The following is a 14,403-nucleotide window of genomic DNA, read 5'->3' on the forward strand; positions in this document are numbered from 1 at the left end:
GAAATGCAACGTGCACTCTGTTTGTCTGCCGGGGGGCCTCATCCAAGATGTGGAGGCGGCCTTGCCTGCGGCTATCGAGCGTAGGGGGTGCAGTCGTCTGCAAGTAGTTGCTGACGTCGGCACCAATGATGCCTGTCGCTTAGGTTCTGAGGCGATCCTCAGTTTGTACAGGCGGCTGGCGGATTTGATGAAAGCTGGCCTCGCGCGCGGGGTGCAAGCAGAGCTCTCTATTTGCAGCATCGTTCCCAGTGTGGATCGGGGTCCTTTGGTTTGGGGCCGAGTGGACGGTTTCAACCAGAGGCTTCGTCGACTCTGCGACGGTCTTGGCTGCAGATTTCTAGACTTGCTCCATTGGGTGGGGAATTGTAGGACGCCCCTAGATAGGTCAGGAGTGCACTATACAAAGGAAGCGGCTACTCGGGTAGCGGAGTACTTGTGGCGTGCACATGGGATTTTTTTAGACTAGGCAGTAGTGCGAGGTGTTCTGATGAACACTCACCAGTCGACGTGCAGGCAGGGAAATCAGGACGCGCTCAGTGTAAAGACACTTCAGCTATAAAGATATTAGCAGTAAATTTTCAGAGTGTTCGGAATAAAGTTCCTGAATTTACTGCCCTCCAGGGAATGTGTGGATCGCAAATTATTCTCGTGACTGAGACCTGGCTGAACCCTGAGATAGGAAGTTCTGAAATATTTAGTGAGGGTTGGAACGTGTATCGGAAAGACAGTTTAGACACCGTAGGAGGTGGTGTCTTCATTGCAGTTGACAAAAATATTGTGTCTACTGAGGTCGAAGTAGAGTGTGATTGTGAAGTTATCTGGACACGTTTAACAGGGCTAGGGGAAATAAAATTAATTGTGACGTGTTATTACTGGCCACCAGGTTCCACAGTGACAGTTCTAGAATCATTCAAAGGGAGTCTACATTCTGTATAGCAGAAGTACCCGGATCATGCTATATTAGTCGGAGGCGACTTCAACCTACCTAGTATAGGCTGGGATGTCTATGGATTCATTACAGGTGATACAGACAAGCCATAGTGAAAATTACTTTTGAAAACATTATCTGAAAACTGTCTTGAGCAGCTAAATCGACAGCCAATGCGTAATGGAAATATTTTAGATCTGGTAGCCACAAACAGACCAGACATCATCGACGGTGTCAGTGTTGAGACAGGGATTAGTGATCATGATGTTGTCATTACGACTATAGTTACGAAAGTTAAAAAGTCTGTCAAGAAGGCTAGGAGAGTATTCTTACTAGAAAGAGCAGATAAGCAGTTGTCAGCATCCCAATTAGTAAATGAATCGACTTCATTTACTTCCGGTACGATGGACGTGAAAGAATTATGGACAAATTTTAAACACATTGTAAATCACGCATTGGAGAAGTATGTGCCGAAAAAGTGAGTTACGGACAGAAAAGACCCACCGTGGTTTAACATCGCAACCCGGAGAAAGCTCAGGAAGGAAAGACAGTTGCACTCGCAGTACAAGAAAGATCGGGAGAATGAGGACAGGCAAAATTTAGTAGAGATTCGTGCTGCTATAAAAAGAGCAATGCGCGAAGCATACAACCACTACCACCGTCATACCTTAGCAAAAGATCTTGCTGAAAGCCTTAGGAAATTCTGGTCTTACGTAAAATCGGTAAGCGGGTCGAAGGCTTCCGTCCAGTCACTCACAGATTAGTCTGGCCTGGCAACGGAAGACAGCAAAACGAAAGCTGAAATTTTAAATTTAGCATTTGAGAAACCTTTCACGCAGGAGGATTGTACAAATATACCGCCGTTTGAGTCTCGTACAGATTCCTGAATGCAGGACATAGTGATAGACATCCTTGGGGTTGTGAAGCAGCTGAATGGGTTGAAAATAAATAAATCGCCAGGTCCTGATGGGATTCCAATTCGGTTTTACAGAGAGTACTCTACTGCGTTGGCTCCTTACTTACCTTGCATTTATCGCGAATCTCTTGCCCAACGTAAAGTCCCGAGCGATTGGAAAAAGGCACAGGTGACACCTGTATATAAGAAGGGTAGAAGGACGGATCCTTAAAATTACAGACCAATAGCCTTAACATCGGTTTATTGCAGGATTGTCGAACATATTCTCAGTTCGAATATAATGAATTTCCTTGAGACAGAGAAGTCGCTGTCCATGCATCAGCACGGCTTTAGAAAGCATCGCTCCTGTGAAACGCAACTCGCCCTTTTTTCACATGATATCTTGCGAATCATGGATGAAGGGTATCAGACGGATGCCATATTCCTTGTCTTCCGGGAAGCGTTTGTCTCGATGCCCCACTGCAGACTCCTAACTAAGATACGAGCATATGGGATTGGTTCCCAAATATGTGACTGACTCGAAGACTTCTTAAGTAATAGAACCCAGTACGTTGTCCTCGATGGCGAGTGTTCATCGGGGGTGAGGGTATCATCTGGAGTGCCCCAGGGAAGTGTGGTAGGCCCGCTGTTGTTTCCTATCTACATAAATGATCTTATGGATAGGGTGGATAGCAATGTGCGGCTGTTTGCTGATAATGCTATGGTGTACGGGAAGGTGTCGTCGTTGAGTGACTGTAGGAGGATACAAGATGACTTGGACAGGATTTGTGATTGGTGGAAAGAATGGCAGCTAACTCTAAATATACACCCCTGGAAATGGAAAAAAGAACACATTGACACCGGCGTGTCAGACCCACCATACTTGCTCCGGACACTGCGAGAGGGCTGTACAAGCAATGATCACACGCACGGCACAGCGGACACACCAGAAACCGCGGTGTTGGCCGTCGAATGGCGCTAGCTGCGCAGCATTTGTGCACCGCCGCCGTCAGTGTCAGCCAGTTTGCCGTGGCATACGGAGCTCCATCGCAGTCTTTAACACTGGTAGCATGCCGCGACAGCGTGGACGTGAACCGTATGTGCAGTTGACTGACTTTGAGCGAGGGCGTATAGTGGGCATGCGGGAGGCCGGGTGGACGTACCGCCGAATTGCTCAACACGTGGGGCGTGAGGTCTCCACAGTACATCGATGTTGTCGCCAGTGGTCGGCGGAAGGTGCACGTGCCCGTCGACCTGGGACCGGACCGCAGCGACGCACGGATGCACGCCAAGACCGTAGGATCCTACGCAGTGCCGTAGGGGACCGCACCGCCACTTCCCAGCAAATTAGGGACACTGTTGCTCCTGGGGTATCGGCGAGGACCATTCGCAACCGTCTCCATGAAGCTGGGCTACGGTCCCGCACACCGTTAGGCCGTCTTCCGCTCACGCCCCAACATCGTGCAGCCCGCCTCCAGTGGTGTCGCGACAGGCGTGAATGGAGGGACGAATGGAGACGTGTCGTCTTCAGCGATGAGAGTCGCTTCTGCCTTGGTGCCAATGATGGTCGTATGCGTGTTTGGCGCCGTGCAGGTGAGCGCCACAATCAGGACTGCATACGACCGAGGCACACAGGGCCAACGCCCGGCATCATGGTGTGGGGAGCGATCTCCTACACTGGCCGTACACCACTGGTGATCGTCGAGGGGACACTGAATAGTGCACGGTACATCCAAACCGTCATCGAACCCATCGTTCTACCATTCCTAGACCGGCAAGGGCACTTACTGTTCCAACAGGACAATGCACGTCCGCATGTATCCCGTGCCACCCAACGTGCTCTAGAAGGTGTAAGTCAACTACCCTGGCCAGCAAGATCTCCGGATCTGTCCCCCATTGAGCATGTTTGGGACTGGATGAAGCGTCGTCTCACGCGGTCTGCACGTCCAGCACGAACGCTGGTCCAACTGAGGCGCCAGGTGGAAATGGCATGGCAAGCCGTTCCACAGGACTACATCCAGCATCTCTACGATCGTCTCCATGGGAGAATAGCAGCCTGCATTGCTGCGAAAGGTGGATATACACTGTACTAGTGCCGACATTGTGCATGCTCTGTTGCCTGTGTGTATGTGCCTGTGGTTCTGTCAGTGTGATCATGTGATGTATCTGACCCCAGGAATGTGTCAATAAAGTTTCCCCTTCCTGGGACAATGAATTCACGGTGTTCTTATTTCAATTTCCAGGAGTGTAGATAAATGTAAATTAATGCAGATGAATAGGAAAAAGAATCCTGTAATGTTTGAATACTCCATTAGTAGTGTAGCGCTTGACACAGTCACGTCGATTAAATATTTGGGCGTAACATTGCAGAGTGATATGAAGTGGGACAAGCATGTAATGGCAGTTGTGGGGAAGGCGGATAGTCGTCTTCGGTTCATTGGTAGAATTTTGGGAAGATGTGGTTCATCTGTAAAGGAGACCGCTTATAAAACACTAATACGACCTATTCTTGAGTACTGCTCGAGCGTTTTGGATCCCTATCAGGTCGGATTGAGGAAGGACATAGAAGCAATTCAGAGGCGGGCTGCTAGATTTGTTACTGGTAGGTTTGATCATCACGCGAGTGTTATGGAAATGCTTCAGGAACTCGGATGGGAGTCTCTGGAGGAAAGGACGCGTTCTTTTCGTGAATCGCTACTGAGGAAATTAGAGAACCAGCGTTTGAGGCGTGCAGGAGTTCGTATTTTGATGATTCAGCAACGTTACGTGTGGTTTTCTGCTGCAGACTGTACGATGAGAGAGAACCTTTGATGACTGTAAACCAAGCTTGTTTTCCTATAGAAACTTTTAAAGAAACTTGTAATTGTAAAAATTCATCGTTTATAACGTGTGCGAACGGCGGGAAAATTACTGCTTCCCCTGCTTCAAGATGAGTATGACTCCAGGACTACTAAATTTTCAGCTGTAGAAGAATAAAAGGATTTAAATTTATATACGAACATATTGCGTATGTCTTACAATCACTTCCTCGAACTTTATTTGCAGAGTCCTCGTTGAAGCTAAGATTGTAATCCTTTCTTCGAAATTTATTTTCTGTCTCAGCTTTTCCTTTGCCTTTCCTTTTCATGCCTTCTATTTTCTGCGTAGTTATTCGATCCCATGGCCTTCGAATAACTGACCTGCATTCTTTCCGCTACGCCAACCGCTACCTGAAAACCATTGCACACTAAATGGTGCATGCCCCCCCTTCCCCCCCCCCCCCCCCCCTACACGCACCAAAAATTCTACCTTTTTCCAAACGCTTTGCCATCGGCAGCTCCCAGATGTCTAACCGTGTGCACTTAGACCGTACTATTGTCACTATACAGTATTTTAGATAAATGGCAGCATCGGCCGTAAATATTAAAGTCCTTTATTTTACAGATCGATGTCGGTCACTGCCTGACCGACCATCTTCAATGCCTACAAGATTCGAATAATATGCACGATCTGTAAAATAAAGGATTTCAATATTTGTGAGCGATGCTCTCATTTATCCAAAATATATTGACCTTCCAAACTACGAAGAAGCTTTCCACACCGGATTAGCAACCCGGGTGAAGTGCGAGAGGATTTAAAGGTATGCAGCAAGTTCCACACTGAGGTAACAAAAGTCATGGGAGAGCGATATACACATATATAGATGGCAGTCATTTGTACTAAGCGATTTATATGCCCGCACGACGGGAATTAACAGACTTTGGAGCTAGACACACGGGACATTTAGTTTCAGAAATGGTTACGGAATTCAATATTCCGAGATCCATAGTGTCAAGAGTGTGCCGAGAATACCAAATTTCAGGCAGTACCTCTCACCACGGACAACGCAGGGGACAGCGACCTTCACTTAATGATCGACAACAGCGGCATTTGCATAGAGCTGTCAGTGCTAGCAGACAAGCAACACTGCCTGCAATAACTGCAGAAATCAATGTGGGACGTACGAAGAACGTTTCAGTTAGGATAATGCGACGAAGTTTGACGCTAATGGGCTATGGCAGCAGACGATCGAAGCGATTGCACTTGCTAACAGCACGACATATCCTGCAACGTCTCTCCTGGGCTCGTGATCATAAAGGTTGGATCCTAGACGACAGGAAAACCGTAACCAGGTAAGATGGGTCGCGATTTCAGTTGGTAAAAACTGATGGTAGGTTTCGTTTGTGGAGCCGACCCCACGAAGCCGTGCACCCAAGTTGTCAACAAGGCACTGTGCAAGCTGGTGGTAGCTCCATAGTTGTGTGGGGCTGTGTTTACATGGAATAGACTGGGTCCTTTGGTCCAACTGAACTGATAATTGACTCCAAATGGCTATGTTCGGCAACTTGGAGACCATTCGCAGCCACTCATGGACTTCTTGATCAGAATCGATGACAATGCACCATGTCACAATTGTTCGCGATTGGTTTGAAGAATATTCTGGATAATTCGAATGAATGATTTGGCCACTCAGAGCGCCCGACGTGAATCCCATCTCCCATCGAAATTTTATGGGACATAATCATGAGGTCAGTTCGTCCAGAGAATCCTGCACCGGCAACATTTTCACTATTACGGACTGCTATAAACACATCTCAATATTTCTGCATGGTTCAACATGGAAGACTCATTCTGGTGACACACTTTACCCACAATCTTCATGAAATATTATTTAACCATCCACATGATGAAGATATGATTGAATTTCGAGTTGTACCACTGATAAGGTGTTAAGAGCTTAAGCTTTTCGTGCACTGATATTGCCTCTCAGATCATCAAACACTCCTGTCACTATTTTGTGCCACCCGTGGGAAACTAAATTTGTTTATAAATGAATGAATCAATGTCCCGTTAATATAAATAATCAAGGATTCCACTTTTAAGGCGAGCAAAGCGTTACATTTTTTCCATGCACTTCATTTATGACGAACTGGCTACGGAAAAGTTGTAGTAAAGAACTCTTAAGCGAAATTAATGAACTATTAAGATTTACTTGTGAATGGCTTTTCTTCGAATGTGCCTTAGGTGCCATAATGTAGTATATGTTTTCTGGAGATGGACTTTCAGAAATATTGATGACACCTCGACTTTCACAGTTTCGATTTCCGAGCGACTACCTTGAGCGGTATTCAGCCAAACAATGAATAGCCTACAGGGACTGCAGACATTCCAGTGCTGAATGATTTTTTAACACACTAAGAAAACTAGGCGAGTCATCCAATTGACCGGTAACTAACAGTGGGGGATAAACCAAAAACATTTCAATGTACCATATTTCCAAACAACTCTCTCCCCTCGCCCATTCTTGTCACAAGCATCACCATCAAGAGAACTCGGGCATGTCCGAATTCCTCTAACCCTTGCATATGTGTTGAATATAGAGGGGTGAAACAAAGAACTTTATCGCGGGACTGCAGTATGAACAGAAATTCTTTAGGAAACCACCTTAGTTCCTTAGGACAGAATCTAGTCTCACTACTAAGCAGTAAGGCTTCTTCTTAATGTTAGTAAACGATTTCTTAAGAGTTGCTAGATGATCTGCCACATGCTCCATCCAAAAAAATGGATGGTTCCTGTGACACTTCATTGAAGAAGTGCATGATATGAAAGTAGCATGCAAATATCACAGAGTCTTTATTTTTCACAGCAAGATAGCGTCCGTGGCTCGTGGTCTTGCGGTAGTGTTCTCGCTTACCGCGCAAGGGGTCCCGGGTTCGATTCCCGGCGGGGTAGAGGATTTTCCCTGCCTCGAGATGACTGGGTGTTGTGTGTCTTTCATCATCATTCAGTCGCAAGTCGCCCTAGTGGCGTTAAACAACTTGCCACCAATCCCATACACTCATTATTATTATTATTACAGCAAGATAGCACTAACTTGCCCGTCACCATCAGGCAGCTTATCGAGACTCAAATGTTCGCTCCTATATTCGAAGAAGGTGCATCATTTTCTCTCCTTAGTTTTAGAGTGATCTACACTGACGATAAAAAATCATAACACCAAGAAAGAGTTGTTCGACAAAAACGAAAGTTTGTACGTTTGTGTTTACATCTGAAAGATGTCGTTTCAAATTTCACGCTAGTCGCATAGGGGCTCTGGACGGCCACGTGGCACTACCGAGACGGATGGCCATTGTGGTCGGCGTATGGCCACTATGAGGACGCAAATGAGGTTTACTTTAAATACACTCCTTAACGATGGTGAGCGTTACTTACCTTTGAGATTGGACAAGTGAGTTTATGTTAGTCAAGAATGCCTTTAAGACGACAAAGACGCCATTGGGAACACCTCACTGAGTTTGAACAGGGCGACGACAAGATGGATATTCTTTATACGATACTGGAGAATGACTTGGCAGGTGCAGCCTCTGTAGGTTAGTGCTGGCAGAAGTGGTCACGAGAATATACAGTCACAAAGAGACGGGGCTCTGGACGGCCACGTGGCACTACCGAGAGGGATGGCCATTGCGGTCGGCGTATGGCTCTGACGCACTGCAATGCATCTGCAGCAGCAATTTGAGCATCAGTTGGCACCACAGTGACGCAACAAACTGTAACAAATCGTTTATTTCAAGGACAGCTCCAAGCCAGACGCCTTGTAGTGTGAATTCCACTGACCTCCAACCAACGCCATTTGCGACTTCAGCGGTGTCAAGCGAGAGCTCCTTGGAGGGCAGGGTGGAGTCCGTTTTGTTTTCTGACGACAGTTATTTCTCCTCGATGCCAGTGATGGCCGTGTGTTGATTAGAAAGAGGCCAGATTAGGGCCTCCAACCCACCTGCCTACGTGGTAGACACACTGGGCCTACACTTGAAATTGTGGTCTGGGGTGCGACTTCGTATCACAACAGGAGCACTGCCGTGATTATTTCTTCCACCCTGACTGCAAAATTGTGCTTCAATCTGTTGGTTAGACGTGTTGTGTTGCCATTCATGAACAGCATTCCAAGAGGTGATTTACAAGGGGTGATATCCAACAGGATAAAGCTCGTCCACATCCACATGTTACCCAGCATGCTATATAGAGTGTCAACGTGTTGCCTTGGCCTGCTCAACCACCAAATCTCTCTCCAGTTGATCACATATGGGACGTCATCGTACGACAACTCCAATGCCATCTAAAACCTGCACCAACCGTCCCTGAACTGACCGACCGTGTGCAACAGGCATGGAACTCCATCCCACAAACTAACATTTGGCACCTGTGCAACACAATACAAGCACGTTTGCGTGCTTACATTCAACATTCTGGTGGTTATACTGGTCATTAATGTACCAGCATTTCACAACTGCAACGGCTTATCTCGCACTTACGTTAACTTGTGGTCTTACAATATTAATCACTTTCATATGTTACCTACCAAAATTGGTTCCAGAAATTTCATTGCTCTCCATTAATTATTATTTGGTGTTGCGATTTTTTTCCGTCAATGCATAACTGCAGCAAATTATTTTGGTAAACTTCTGGCCAGCATTTTCCTACTGTAAACTTTTAAAGTGACGTGCTAAACTGCGCCGTCTTTTATACCCACAGCTTCTGATGTTCCTCCCAGTTTAGATGATACAGTTGCTGAAAGGTTCAAAGAAAACTTGAGATTGATTTCAAACACGTACCCGACTCATACGATAATAGTTGGTGGTGACTTTAATTTACCCTCGATATGTTGGAGAAAATACATGTTTAATTCCGGAGGTACGCATAAAATATCATCCTAAATTGTGCTAAACGCATTATCTGAGAATTATTTCGAGCAGTTAGTTCATGAGCCCACGCAAATAGTAAACGGTTGTGAAAACACACTTGGCGTCTTAGCAAAAAATAATCCTGAGTTAATAATGAGCATCAAAACCGATATAGGGATTAGTGAACTCAGGGTAGTCGTAGCGAGATTGAATATTGTAATCCCCAAATCCTCCAAAAATAAGCGAAAAGCAGACAAAAATTCACTTGATGCCTTCCTGAGAGACAATCTCCACTCATTCCAAATTAAAAATGTAAGTGTGGACCAGATGTGGCCTAAATTCAAAGAAATAGTATCGGCAGCATTTGAGAGATTTATACCAAATGAACCTCCTTGGTACACAAAATGGGTTAGAACACTGTTGCAGATACAACGAAACAGACGCAAAATCCCCAAGATTGACGATCCTTTACAGAAACTCGAAATTTAGCGTGGAGTTCAGTGCGAGACGCCTATAACAGTTTCCGCAACGAAACTTTGTCTCGAAACCTGGCAGAAAATCCAAAAGGATTCTGGTCGTATGTGAAGTATGTTAGCGGCAAGAAACAATCAATGCCTTCTCTGCACGATAACACTGGAGATACTATCGAAGACAGTGCTGCCAAAGCAGAGTTACCAAACACAGCCTTCCGAAATGCCTTCACAAAACAAGACGAAGTAAATATTCCCGAACTCGAATCGAGAACAGCTGCCAACAAAAGTAACGTAGAAGTAAATATCCTCGGAATAGTGAAGCAACTCAAATCACTAAATACAGCAAGTCTTCTGTTCCAGACTGTATACCAATTAGATTCCTTTCCGAGTACGCTGATGCATTAGCTCCATACTTGACAATCATATACAACCGTTCGCTCGACGGAAGATCCGTACCCAAAGACTGGAAAGTTGCACAGGTCACACCAATATTCAAGAAAGGTAGTAGGAGCAATCCACTAAATTATAGGCCCATATCGTTAACGTCGATATGTAGCAAGATTTTAGAACATTACCTCGAAGGAAACGGTCTATTGACAGCCAGTCAACATGGGTTCAGAAAACATCATTCCTGTGAAACACAACTACCTCTTTATTCACATGAAGTGCTGAGTGCTACTGACAAGGGATTTCAGATCGATTCCGTATTCCTGGATTTCCGGAAGGCTTTTGACACTGTACCACACAAGCGGCTAATAGTGAAATTGCGTGCTTATGGAATATCGTCTTAGTTATGTGATTTCCTGTCAGAGAGGCCACAGTTCCTAGTAATTGACGGAAAGTCATCGAGTAAGGCAGAAGTGATTTTTGGCGTTCTCCAAGGTACTGTTACAGGCCCTTTGCTTTTACTTATCTATATAAATGATTTGGGAGACAATCTGAGCAGCCGTCTTCGGTGGTTTGCAGATGACGCTGTCGTTTATCGACTAATAAAGTCATCAGAAGATCGAAACAAACTGCAAAACGACTTAGAAAAAATATCTGAATGGTGCGAAAAGTGGCAGTTGACCCTGAATAACGAAAAGTGTAAGGTCATCCACATAAGTGCTAAAAGGAACTCGATAAACTTCAGTTACACGATAAATCAGTCTAATCTAAAAGCCGTAAATTCAACGAAATACCTAGGTATTACAATTACGAACAACTTGGAAGGAATACACAGAAAATGTTGTGGGGAAGGCTAACCAAAGAATGCGTTTTATTGGCAGGACACTTAGAAATTGTAACAAACCTACTAAGGAGACTGCCTACACTACGCTTGTCCGTCCTCTTTTAGAATACTGCTGCGCGGTGTGGGATCCTTACCAGATAGGACTGACGGAGTACATCGAAAAAGTTCAAAGAAAGGCAGCACGTTTTGTATTATCGCGAAATATGGGAGAGAGTGCCACAAAAATGATACAGGATTTGAGCTGGAAATCATTAAAAGAAAGGTGTTTTTCGTCGCGACGGAATCTTCTCACGAATTTCCAATCACCAACTTTCCCCTCCGAATGCGAAAATATTTTGTTGACACCGACCTACATAGGGAGGAACGATCACCACGATAAAATAAGGGAAATCAGAGCTCGTACGGAAAGATACAGGAGTTCATTCTTTCCGCGCGCTATACGAGATTGGAATAATAGAGAATTGTGAAGGTGGTTCGATGTACCCTCTGCCAGGCACTTAAATATGATTTGCAGAGTATCCATGTAGATGTAGATGAAACATCGCAAATTAGGCTTTGCAGTATTCTGCAAAGATGTAAGACACTGTAAAAAAGTTTGCCCTCGAAGGCAGCACTAAACCCTCGGATACATATTGGAGCTTACATACCCCCATCGGAGTCCAGCTGGGTTGCATATACGCCGCAGCAACGCACTCAATCGGAAACCTTTTGATCATCCCTTATATCTAGAGGCACCTGTTCGTGGTGAAAATTTTTGCCCTATTTCATCATTTTTAAAAGTTATTTCGGTATATTTTTTACTAGTTTTTTTTCCATTTCGTCAATAATTTCGCTAAATTTTATTTCCACTTTTCAGCAGTAAAAGGTAAAGGAAATACATTTATGGCACATTTGCAGTGAAAAATATTTTATTTTACATAAGTTGAAAAAGCACAAAAATTATAAATCTTATTAAAACACAAATACCAAATCATGAAAGTTTGGAAAACATTTATTCTGTCTTAGTCTATGTACACAACACACAACTCAGTCTGAGAAAGACAAGGATACCATGACTTCCATATTACTGGGAGTCAGAGCGTTCTCCTGTCAGAAATTATATTGCAATATCTAGAAAATGATCTCTCACTATCAATATTACTGACTGGGATCCACAAAGCCTTCACTGCAGCTTCCACAAAAAGTCCATACTCTGCTTTCAGGGATAGAAGAATACCAATCACATCAACATCTTTACCTTCTCTACAAGAACTAGCTACTAAATCTTTAAGCAATGAGTATGGTACAAGAAATTCTGACGTTGGAAGTTCTTGTAGAATGGGAATTTTCTTTATCAGCTGAGAGATTTCAGCACTGTCTAAATTGCCTTTTATTATGTTTCTCGGATCAAACAATTTACCTATAGAAGAAATGACAATTTTTCCTATATCACATTCCATCAAGTGGTACAGTTTTGTTAGACTTGCTCTACCTGCAGGCTGGAAGAGTGATGTTAAACCATCAAGTGGTACAGTTTTGTTAGACTTGCTCTACCTGCAGACTGGAACAGTGATGTTAACTGTACTTTCATATGCTCTGGCAGTTTAAGAAGTTTTTCTGAGGTTGTCTCGACAAAAAATGCACCCTCTAGTAACTTAAAGCTCTTTGCAAGGTCACCAAGCTTAGACTGCAGAAGATGAATTAACAGTATCTTGGAGCCTCTAATGTCAGCACCAAATTGCAACATTTTGAGCAGTGCTCGACGAGAAAAATAGCTAGGCATTGAATTTTCTTTTGCTTCAGCAGAAGTCAAAGCTTTAAAATAATTGACAGCTACACTCTCATCTTCAACAGTTTCAACAAATTGTACTATATCACAGAGATATTCTCCAGGGTACTCGAAACTTTAAAACCACGAGTTCCACCTGGTGATGATAGGAATAGGGAAAAGTTTAGCTTTTGTGAGTACACCTACATATTTCTGAGGTAAGAACTGAGTGTATGCATGCTTTCTCTTTCGGGTGTTAAGGAAGATGTGTTTTGAAACTTCCTGGCAGATTAAAACTGCGTGCCGGGCTGAGACTCGAACTCAGGGCTTTGCCTTTCGCGGGCAAGTGCTCTACCAACTGAGCTACCCAAGCACGACTCAGGCCCCGTCCTCACAGCTTCACTTCTGCCAGTACCTCATCCCCTACCTACCAAACTTTACAGAAGCTCTCCTGCGAACCTTGCAGAAATAGCACTCCTGAAAGAAAGGACATTGCGGAGACATGGCTTAGCCACAGCCTGGGGGATGTTTCCAGAATGAGATTTTCACTCTGCATCGGAGTGTGCGCACACTCCGTTGCAGAGTGGAACTCTCATTCTGGAATATGTGTTTTGTCTGCAAAACACAATGGTTCAAATCACAAAGTTCCACAGCTCACACATTGCCAACCAAATTTAATTTATGAGCCCAGCATTGTGTGTTTACTAATCCTTCTGAAACTAAAACCCTAACTGCATTTATACACTTGCCCATATAACGGGCTGAATCTGGTCATAGAAACTACATTTCTGTACTGAATTTCAAGTTTCTGTATTACATTCATAATTGCTTGCGCACATTCTGTAGCATTTGCATTTGCAATTGCAATAACTTTCACTCCCCTGACAAATAATTTCTGAACTGCACCATCGCCACAACTAAGAACTTTTATCAGAACCACGAACACACACTGCGCTTTTCTGTCTGTCGTTTCATCACAAAGAATTGAAACTCTTTCGTCTTTCACGGCTCCTTCTAATCTTTCCTCTTCTTCTTTGATGATTCGAGATATGTAACCTTTCCGTAGTCTTCTCGCTGAGAGTACGTCTCCAGCACCTTGAAAATGTCAATAGAACTGCTATTACAGTACTATGTAACGAATTAAATTACCACATTACCCAATTATAAGACTTTTTTAAGAGGGTGCTCGAGGAAAAATTATTTTTAATATAGGCCTATTCTGACCAACAAAAATTATTGGCTATCGAGATTACCTAATCTTTGCTGTGATTAGCAGATGGTAAATTAATTATTACACAAACCTGGTATGTATTTGTTCATCTATTCTCTCAGCTTCAGATTATCAGCTTTTTCTATAGGAATGTTAGCCTCAATGAAGGCTCGAGTAGTCGATAAAATGAATTATTCTTTATCATTTTTCGCTCGTTTGCCG

The sequence above is a fragment of the Schistocerca americana genome, chromosome 7, assembly GCF_021461395.2.
Source record: "Schistocerca americana isolate TAMUIC-IGC-003095 chromosome 7, iqSchAmer2.1, whole genome shotgun sequence".
NCBI classification, from domain to species: domain Eukaryota; kingdom Metazoa; phylum Arthropoda; class Insecta; order Orthoptera; family Acrididae; genus Schistocerca; species Schistocerca americana.